The sequence below is a fragment of the Empidonax traillii genome, unplaced genomic scaffold, assembly GCF_003031625.1.
Source record: "Empidonax traillii isolate 1590-97213 ecotype Southwest subspecies unplaced genomic scaffold, ASM303162v1 scaffold42:size1813164, whole genome shotgun sequence".
Classification (NCBI taxonomy): domain Eukaryota; kingdom Metazoa; phylum Chordata; class Aves; order Passeriformes; family Tyrannidae; genus Empidonax; species Empidonax traillii.
This window is the reverse complement of record NW_020955235.1, coordinates 1,019,094-1,030,205: the sequence shown is the minus strand read 5'-3', so window position 1 is coordinate 1,030,205 and position 11,112 is coordinate 1,019,094. Positions and strand designations below refer to the sequence as shown.

General features: G+C 41.8%; 1 long non-coding RNA gene across 1 annotated transcript; it reads right to left on the bottom strand.

Annotated features, from left to right (window-relative positions):
- Positions 1-1,265: 1,265 nt before the first annotated feature.
- LOC114054923 lies at positions 1,266-9,485 on the bottom strand. The gene is made up of 4 exons (XR_003570624.1): positions 9,408-9,485; positions 6,738-6,947; positions 2,920-3,058; positions 1,266-1,596 (listed from the first exon to the last, which is right to left on the bottom strand). It is a non-coding gene; the product is annotated as an uncharacterized LOC114054923 (long non-coding RNA).
- Positions 9,486-11,112: the final 1,627 nt, after the last annotated feature.

Genomic DNA, 11,112 nt, shown 5'->3' with positions numbered 1-11,112 from the left:
TCCCAATCTAATGACACTCGCAAACATCTGCACTTGCTGCAGGTGTCCTTCCTATTGCTAAAAATTAATTAACGAAAGTTAATTATTTTTTAATGTATTGTTTCTCTCTCTTGTTTCAATTAATATCTGAGTTATTGAAGTGGATCATTTCTATTAGTTTGTTTTCACAAAGTTGGAAAACTAACTCCACTATCATCTTAATTACTTACAAATGAAGGGTAAAATGCCTTCTTCTCTGTGGCAAAGCTCCAAGAGATGTAATGGAGATGGGATGTTGCGGCAAACCTACATTCCCTACACATTTCTCCAGTCTCATCAGGACCACTCAGGCACTGGAGGCGAAGCGTGTGTGCCGTGCACAAGCACAAGTATGCAGTTCCAGGACACATAGCCCACTACATCTTGTACTTTATAACAGTGGTGCCAGATTTTCAGCAACACGTGTTATACTTAAACAAAGCAGTAATTGAATATTCTGTCTGCTGCATAGAAAAAAATTAGCTCATCCTCCTTTTCCTCTCCGAAAGAAATAGCATTCCAAAACTTTTTTACCCAGTCTGGATTCCTACAGAAATTAAAAGGGGTTTGAGATCATTATCTCTTTGTATGTATGATAAATCTCTGCGTGTGTCCGCATGTGTGCACACATACATGCATGTACATACTTGCGTGTTGTGGAAGAGAAAGGGAACAAGAACAAACAGTAGCCAATTTTAACCACATCTGGCAGCGCAATAAAATGCTGAAAATGCTACATTCCTGTACATTTCATAAAAACAGGCTGCTAAGTAAAAGGAGACCCACTGCAGCTTGAGTTAAACCCTTATTAAACACCAAGAAAGCTGCAAAGATGAAAGATGTTATGAATACCCACCCACAGGAAAAGCTGCAGTCAGAGCTTCCAGCTACGTAGACCTAGGAGAATCCAAAGATTTGCCCAAGGGAAACAAAGCCCCATCGGATCTGCAGCTCACAGGACTACTGGTTTGTGCTGGATTTCTAATCCATCACTGTCCTGCTCTGAAGATAACATAATCTATTTTTGCCCCTTGATTTCAGGGGAAATTTTTTTTTTTTTTAATAATACAGATTCTCAAACCTAATGAGCTGAAACCTAAGATGAAAGGAAGGACTAGAATTGGTTCTTAAAGACCCCATAGGATACCCTCACCAGAATCCACACATGCAGCACACTAGACAAAAAAAACTCCACCATCTTCAAGTTCTAGTGCACCGGAGACCGGAAAAAAAACTTCCTACTCTGGCAACCTGGACTTTGGTCTTAAGTTAACAAGAGTCAATACTATTAAAAAGCCTTTCCTTTCATCCCACTTTCTGACCTGTCACATCACTGGTGTCCATTCTCAAAAGTTTGGTGAGGGACACGCATCTTGAGTCTTTGGATTTTCCTTCTTTTTCTGTTATATGGGTGTGGTATCCATACAGAGGACACAGCTGGAGGAAGGAGTTAAGTTGGGGTTCGTGGCAATGCTGACCTTGCCAGTGCAATGCAGAGTCCCTGGCTCAGCTGGTCTGCCAGAGAGATCCTGCCAGTGTCACAACTCTTTGGCACATCTCTAGGATGGTAAAGGAAAGCTGAAAGCAAGAGAGGGCCCAAACCCAGTGCTGCACCATGTACCACTGAGCACACTATCCTCAAGAAAACACCCAGTATAGTGTTTGTCTCAGTCACCTTTCCTCCCTGTTCGTAGTTTGGGAGTGGTTTGACAAAGTTTGTTTGCTTCACCCCCTCGTGTGTTCATCACCTATCAGTCACACATCCAGGAGCAAACTCTGGCACTCCAACATTCACAATCCCCTCTGGATGACTGCCTGACTGCCTACTGTGACTGAGTCACATTAATTCACCTTTCATCTGTACCTCTCTTCTGCACTGTATACCCTGAGACCCTTCTTTGCTAGCAAGTTCACATCTCTAAAAATACAATCCAGGAACTTTTTATTCTTCTTGTTGTGTAGCAAGGGAACTTGTCTCTCGAGCTTAGCAATCTTGCTTTTGGGTGCTGAGGCAATCAATGCACTGAGGCTGCCTTGGATGCCTGTAGCCATATCTCGCAGTGCTCTGATACACTGTCCTTCGTATCTCACACAAAGGAAAGAGAGCTAATGAAAGAATTCAGCAGCCAAATCCTGCTATTCCCCTCTTCTTCCCAAAGAGATTAACTCCAGAAAAAGAGAAGTGCCCATTCTTATCGCAGGGTGACAAAGGGATGTGTGTGGCGTTGTTATTCTTGCTGCTACATGTTTGTGAGGTTATCCTGAAATATTTTTTATGGATTTTTCTAGGGGGTCTTTTGTTGCTAAGAGTATAATAATGACTAACATGGTAATAAGAATCACTAAATCTTGAAGCAATAAAGTCTACTGAACTCTTAACTTCTAAACTCTAACAGTCTTCTAAACTAGCTACATTTTGCAATTTTGTGGGAGAATAAATACCCATTCAATTCAGTATGTTATATCTATCAGTCTCTGTTTTTCCTAATATGAAGTAAGTTAGATGGTAGATTTCTTTTTGTGCTTTGTCATTCATTACTTTAGGATATAGAGAGGAAGTTAGAACAGCATGTTGGTTAACTAAGTAAATATTTAACAAATTGACTCTGCTTTTAACAATCTAAGGGAACAGTATCATAAAACCTTAGAAATTTGGCAGTATTCATCTGAGGTTTTTTATGTGACTCTCAAGTTAGTCATTGGAGCCATTTCATTTCCTGGATGAATTATGTAATTCCTGCAGTAGGACAGTTTAACATAAACATGTATAATAAAACAAGTCAATTAAATCTGCAAGTTAATTCTAGGCCAGAGGGAGAAAGCTACCTCCTTCATATTTACTGTTCCATAAGGAGTCAAGGCCCCAGAGCAGTAGGACTCTGTACAGACTAAAAGTTAAACATACTTGATTTCTGAGTTCCTGGGACCCAGACCCTTGCAGTTCTGTTGTAATTCACATTTGGACATGCTGTAGTCAGCAGAGTTTTCCTTATACCCATGATATTCAGGCAATGGAGGAGAGAGGCTGGGAAGCAGGTTTCTGAAGGTCACAGAGAAAAAAACCAAAACCAAACAACCAAGAACAATTTTAGGGGTTTACAAATTGCCTGTGAAATACAGCAACCTGCCCTGGGGCTTTCCATGGGGAGAAGAAACTTACTGGTCAAAGTCAGCATAAAGGACTCCAATTTTTGGCTTCTGTAAAGTGTGAGTTAGACACCACTTTTGTCAAATAGAAATCTATAAGAATTATTCTGTGTTAATGATTTCCCATGGAGGCAAAGAGGCAGCCACTTGCTCATCAAAAATGAGCAGCAACCAACACAACAGTGTTGATGGTCCTTTCTCCCTTTTCCTCACTGGTTCGTCTACTGTTTGTCCACATTCGCTGTGCAGGTCATCAGTGTGAGGATTATAAGCAGAGACTTCACAGAGAACATACCTTGCTGTATCCTAAGTGAAAAAGCCTCAACTTGCCCAGTATTTCATGGTTAATACAATTCCCCATTTCAGCCTGTATCAGACTATTTAGAATGTATTAACCAAGTCTGAGAACCCCCAACTAGAGACTATGCAAAATATTTTCATTGCTGCAGCTAATCTACAAAGACAAATATTATTGTGTTTACACTGTGAGAAACAAAATATCCTTATCTCCAATAAAAAACATTTGCTCTTTGTTGGATACCAACACTGTTCAACTCCAAAACTGTTTGAAATCCTGGCTTGTTGCTTATCTAACTCAGTGGTGCCTGTAATAGTAGGAAATCAGAGAACTCCCTCTGATACTGCTCTACCTCCCTGCTTGAGGACTCAATCTGTTGAGGATGTTCTCATGAAATCTCTTTTGGTCATGGAAGAGATTATCCCCATTTCAGACAGGAGGGAGATGTGCAAAAGTGTCAAGAACCTTGCCAGAGGTTACACATAAAGTCTCATGGCAGGACCAAGGAATACCCATTTTTTTAAATCCCATTCCATCCTCTATTTCACCATCTTTTTACCTCAAAGAATAAAATGGATCAACATTATTCCTTGTCCTCTCGTTTGAATAAGAGCGTAATTATTTGACTACTGCACTGTTCTGTTCTTCAGAAAACATTTTTCCTTACTTTTGTAGATTTTCCACATACCTTCGCAATTTAAAAATTACTGCCACACGCTATCAGTTAGCATCCCTGGAAGCAGCAGGCCAGTTGTGGACACAGCTCCCAGTCAGTACCAGCCCGAGTTCTGTCTGTGCTGTGCATCTGTAGTTATGCCAAATGAGAACAACTCAAAGCATTAATGGTGAGAGATGCTCTGAATTCAGCAGTATCTCAGTGTCCTCTCACCTCAGTGCCCCAGTGCTTGAGCAGGGAATCCTGCAAAGCCCATACAGATCCTGCTGCTGCTTCCTGCCCCATGCTCTGCTTTGGACCATTTCACACACGCTGATGTGTAGGAAGTTACAGCCCTACGGCGCTGGAGCCAACTTGAGCTTCTCAGCCTGGATGTTAATAGAAGCCATTCCCAACATTCTGGCAATTAGTTCTACTACCAAGATACTGGATGGAGATGACTTAGATCTGGTTTTCCACATTTTTTTTTTTTAAGGTTGTGCTGCACTTAATAAACCCCCCATACTAATCTTTCCAAGCCCACCACCTGTGCAATATTAGTAGCTGTTTCCTTGTGGGACAGTACACTTCTCTCAATCATCTTTGTATGGTTTTCAAGCCTTGCCATCTGCCCATCTAAGTTATTAATTCCCTGTGACATTTCCCTGTATTTTTCTTTCAGAGAAGAAAGGGAGCATTGAAGAATATCGTGCAGAGTCTCAAGCAGTTCCCGAATTGATTCCTTAAGGCTCAGGCTGGTGAGAGGGCAGCACGACTCAGAGGCAGAGCCCAGCAGAATTTGTGGAGGAACCTTTGAGCCAGCAGCATGCTGCTTGAAAAGCCTTTCTCCTTCAAACACTTTCGTGCCTCAAATCACTCACTACCAAATATAGAATGTATCCTTTAAAGGATACTACTTTCCCCACATGAGGTATCTAAAACTGATGGACAAAGCAAAGCTGAAAAATACAATGATACTACATGAGACGTGATTAAATCAAAATGCCCCCATGGCCTGACCTGGTGGCCATATGAGCCTTCACTTCACTCACACAGGTAGGCGTGTGAGGTAGAACCAGATTGCCCAGGGGAGCAGAGGTATCCACACACACCCCGCCAGCCGTGGGACAGAGCTCGCGGGCACACTGGCGTTCAGGCAGCCTGTCTGCATATAGGAAGGGGCATCCAGCAGGACCACTGTTAATAACAGGAGGAAATTAAATGGAACCAAAGCAAAGAGGCACTGGCGGTTTCACAGTTGCTGCTCCCACTGTTGTCATATCTGGCCATCACAGAAATGGTCTGTCTCAACTTTTTGTCTCTGTCAGATAGAAAATGGCATTATCAGCTCCTTTCCCACCAGAGCTCCAGACCCAGGCACCCACTGCTCCCTTGACCCCTGGCCTTTCTGCCTTGTTGCCCTCTGCAATGTGATGCATCGCTCCATCCACTGCAGAGCAATGGGTAAGGCAACAATGCATGCCTTAGGCACACACACTCACCCGAGAAGCCCAGAAAGAATGCAGTGCAGTACATGCATTTTGAAGTTTGAAGTGAAATAATGATATAGAAAACCCCCAATTTGCATGGTTTACATAACATATCCTTTAATCCTTTTCTTAGGAAAAATTAAAGCACGAGTAGAAGGATAAAGTCATTCTTGCTACTTTTTAATTCCTTTCTTGCTGTATATGCTTCCTTTTTCCCTGCTAGGAAGCAAGCTTGCATTTTAGGGACAATTCTTGATCTAAAAAACATTCTAGATTCTGTCACACAAAGAAGAAAAAAACGTTTCTGATTCAGTGCTTACACTGTGTAGTTGTTTTAGTCCCAAAACTGTGGCCAGCAAGATCACACTGTGGCAGTGATCACACCCCTGTACTTGGAACTGGTGAGGCCACACCTCAAATTCTGTGTTCAGTCTTGGGCCCCTCACTGCAAGAAAGACATTGAGGTGCTGAAGCACGTTCAGAGAAAGGTAAGGAAGATGCTGAAGGGTCAAGACAGAAAGTCACGTGAAGAGCAGCTGAGGGAGCTGGGCCTTTTTAGTCTAGAGAAAAGGAGACACAAGAGGGACCTCATCACTCTCTACAACTACCTGAAAGGAGGTTGTAACAAGGTGGGGGTTGGTCTTTTCTCCTACGTAACAAGCAATACAGCAAGAGGAAGCAGCCTCAGTTTGTGCCAGGGGAGGTTTAGATTAGATATTAGGAAAATTCTCTTCACTGAAAGGGTTAGGGAAGTGGTGGAGACACCATCCCTGGAGCAATTTAAAAACCATGTAGATGTGACCCTTAGGGACATGTTTTAGTGGTGTACTTGGCAGTGCTGGGTTTAACGCTGGACTTGGTCTTAAAGAACTTTTCCCACCTAAATAATTCAGTAATTCTAAAAAAGGAGGAATAACTCTCCCTCCCTTATTTTTTCTTTTCCACTTTTGCCCAGTCCCTGGTATGCTTCCTCTGTGGCTGATCTCATCTCTGTGTTTTTCCCATATATCTTGTGAGATTACTCACTCCATCCATCACCTGTGCATTTGACATGCATTTGCTTCCATGCTAAAGTCCCAAGTAAGGTCTGTTATGCAGTCCAAACCAGGCCAAAGTTGCAGCCACCTACCTTGTCTGCCAGCACTGCTTAAACTTCTCTCTCTTCAGGTATGTCCTTGACAGGTGTTTTGGGCTGATCCATGCTTCCCTGTGGGGGCCCAAACCCTCGGAGCTGGTGCTTCCAGCTGGGCTCATTTGCTCCTTCCCACCAATGCTGCCCTGAATGCCATTAAGGAACAACATTCACCAGGAAACAATGACCTTGAGCAAATTCCCTCTGCTGCTGCAACAGAAAATGTGAAAAGCAAGATCACAAATACCATTGCAATAGGGTATTCTAGATTTTGATGCACATCTGCTTAAACATTCAGAGATCCCAGCTCGTCTCAACAGCTTTTAGACTCAACATTTGCCTCGGTGTTTCTTTACCTCATACATAAATACTAACCATATAAAAGGCACTACTCAGGCCAAAACTGAAGGCTACACAAGCAAATGGACCGTTAATTTGTTGTGTAGTGTTTAACCATGGTATGAAAGGAGCCATAAGAAAATGGCAGCCATTTACTGGAATTAGAACACTTAGAAATAGATTGGAATAGTCATAATAAGAACTTTTAACTTGCATATATAACTCATGCAACTTATGTACCAGAAAAGCCTGTGTTTTGGGCTGTGTGCATCTGTTGCAAAATAGCACTTAGATGCTGCAGCACTGGGTGGTCATACTGCTTGGTTGAATGAAGGGAAAAAAACAGACATGAGGAGAGAAAGCAAACTGTCCCTGCCCCTTGGGTCAGAGCACTGACAGTCTGCCCGCTCTGTTGCTCCACCTGAGCACCTGAATGTGATCACACTTGCACTTCTGAGAGATGAATACAAATAAATCCCTTAAGTGCTGGCCAGCTGATTGCTTCTGTCTTGCAACATTTTGATACTGATTTGGGTATCCTTTTCTTATAAGGCTGATAAATACAATCTGAGCATTGAGGAAACTGGAAGATCCAGTGTATGTCCACACTGACACTGCATTCCTATAAGGTAAATCTAGTTAAGGCAAATCTTACCCCTCTGCAGGAACTCACAGGAAACACCCCATACTCCTAGTTTAGATCTTTGATCCACCAGCTTTACACATGAAGCCCAGCATGTCTCCCTTGGAATTTTGCTGAGGGCTATTTTTCCCTTGTACTGCCAGTGAGATCCCAGGAGGTGCAGTGTGTGTCTGTTCCAGCTGCAGGACAACAGCTGGGGGTCAAGAAAATCAGAGGCAGAAGGGGCATCAAAACTATTTTCTGAATCATCACAAAAAAAGCAATAGAGGAAAAAAAAATCTTTAAAATCCTCTCAAGATGTTTTAATATTAAACATTAAAAATTCTACAGATGTAACACAAGTTGCTCACAAATAAACAAGAACTTTTCAAGCAGTTACTAGAATACTATACAGTTTGTAGTAATACTATTAACACACAAAAATATTTAGTCTTCCCTTCTAACCCAGGGATGTGCCAAAATGTAAAAAATAATTCTGGTATCAAGAAGACTTACAGACAATATTGTCTTGCAACATTTCCCAAGCTGCAAATAGTGGAAATGCATTGGGATCCTGCTTGTTCACAAACACCATTTGAGCAGCAAACATCACATTTAAATATCAGTTCTCATCATAGGAGAGACACTCTACAGCTCCTGCTGGACATCCAGCAGTGAACATCTCCCACCTTTGTCTCAAGTTAAAAGAAGTGAATGAAACAGCATACCACAGTCTCTAGACTCTTACTAATGAACTGTTTCTAGCTGCTCTGAGTAGGAAGTTTCTGAGCATCAACCAATACTAGTCTTCTCATTATAGTGATGCAAAGAAAGCAAGTAGTGGCTCCAAGGTTGGGCAGGATTTAATGCTGAACACAGTGCTAACGGATGAGCAGAAGGTATAATCAATCTATTTCACTGTTAGGCCAAGTTTGGGATTCTGGGAGGAGCCTACAGAGATATTTCCTTTGAAATTCAAGGCAAGGATCCAAGTATCTCCTAAGTAAACTGTGCCTTCTGATGCTGCTTTCTTAGCTGCTGTACTGGATTAGCCACTGGGGACTACAAAAGAAATTATCGCCTTCTGTAGATGCCCAGTCAAGAAGGCAGTGGCAGGACTAGCAAGAGTCATATCCAAGTGGCCTGGCAGGGATGGACACCTCAGTGGGGCTGTGCCATAACCTCAGTAAGCCAGACCAACAGTAGATCATCCTGTCATGTCTTGTGGTTTCTTATATCCCACCCTGAAGTTCTTGCTTCCCTTTCCTGACCTATGATATCTTTCTGTTCCCTTCATCCCTGGCTGTCCTTGGTATTTATAGAAGTTTTAATTTTCTTTTGTTCAGCTTGCTTTATTATGTTTTCTTCTTGTTCTCAGTATTTCCCCCCAAAGCTACATGCTTTCTCCTCTCCTTTCAACATGCACATTTGGAACAAACAGCCACTGTGTGAACTCTGTATTTGTCCCTGCACAACCAAGGAGAAGAGAGGCATTGAGTAGAAATGAGAAAAAGTAATAGGGAATGAGGCTGAGTTCACTGCAGCTGCTGTGGTGCCTCTGAGCACATGAGCCTAGAGCCTCTTACCTGCTTCATACCAACAGCAGTGACTTTAGCAATCAAAATGTCACAAGGCTTTGCCTCCTTCTGCTTGATGTTCCAGTAGTGAAGGGCATGTGAGAAAGAACTTACCCATTAAAATAACACCTTCAGAGGATCCTTCCTGAACCTTCTAAAATGCCAAGCAGCTGCAGTGTTTCCAACAGGTCAGTGCAGAAGATACACAGCTCTCTGGATAACTCACCATTGTTCCCAACTCTTCCTGAATTCTTTTGAATCCTGATAATCCCAGCATCACACCTAGCACAAAGTGGGGTTCCAGCTTGCACTCTCCTACTGTGACATTGCACTGGGATCTGCACCTCCTGTCCCAGTTCCTTCATCTTGCTGCTGTGGAAGAAATGGATTGCTGCTTTTGGCTTGTGGCCTCCGTGTGCCCCTTAAAAACCCCAGAGAGATGTGTGGGCCTTGTGAGCTCTTGCATACACATTCCTTGATATGACTGGAGGGTTATAAACTTCAGAGAAAAACAGACCAATTTCTCCTGTCTACCCTTCAATAAAATTAGTCTTAGAAATTCTTTATAGTAACAGCAAGTAATTTTAACATAGCTGATGTCTTTGAAATACTGAGTGATATCATGTATTCAGAGAGTCACAGCAAGGTTTTTGTCTTGAGAAAGGTTAATTTCCTGAAGCACATATCAAAATCCCACCCAATGAATCCCTTCTGTGCAGCCAAGCTCTCCTTGTTAAAATTCTACACAAGCATATTTCCTCCCTCCTCCCTCAGGTACCATTCTCCCTATGTACACTACAATAACAACTGCGCCTTTACTAAAACTGAACACAATAACCAGGTCTTCGTAGAGGATAATTAACAGCCAGCAGTGAATCTTTGCGCTTATTCAATGGGATATGAATGAGTTATGAAAATCTTTGCTGGAGAGGTAATGGGATATTGTTACGTTTACATATGCTTCGCCTCTTGCATGATAGCATATTTATGGTGTTCATAGTTTAAAGTCAGAAATATGTACACATATATTATGCATTTGTATTCAGGCAGTTATGCCTCAACATGTTTGCCTCCCTTTTTGTCATTAACAAAATCCCCACTCCATCTGCATCTAATCCAAATTCCTCGTGTCCATTCTGAGCAGGATGAGTAGACCTGAGCCTCTCCAGCTGTTCCTAAAGATGCGAAGGTTCATTTCTGGAATTGAATTTCCATGGTCTTACATAAACTATCTAGGTTAGTGCCCTCACACAGGATACTTCACAGAGTACTTGGAGTAAATATAATGACATTACACAATTCTGAAATACATGGAGCCTCTGTAAATTTTTTTGTGCCTTTCATTTTATGATAGAAAACTGTCATGTGGTTCTTCACTACTGACCAGCTAAGTATGTGGGGAAAGTAGCAACTCTCATTTGCAATAGTGTATATATGTCCATGGAGTGTATTCATGTATGTATATACATTATATATCTAAAATACAGAAATACCTCTTAGCATTAAGACTAAAAAAACAACTGTAGCATAATTGAAATGGGAACATGGTCTTTTTAAAGAAGAAATAATGACCATTTCTACAAAGGTAAAAGGAAGAAAATATGTCCAGACATGTTTAAAAAAATGATTAGCAAATAAAAATTTATAATAATTATTTATAATAATTAGTGAAACAAAACAGCTCTCACCTGGCTGCACATTGCACGTGAACTCCAGCATCACCAGGACGTATCAAGATGCAACTGCTTGACTGCAACAGACAGATGGGGATGTGCTGAGCTTTGTTGCTGCTGTTACTTGAGTTTGCATTGCTAAGCACACACAAAAACTTGGG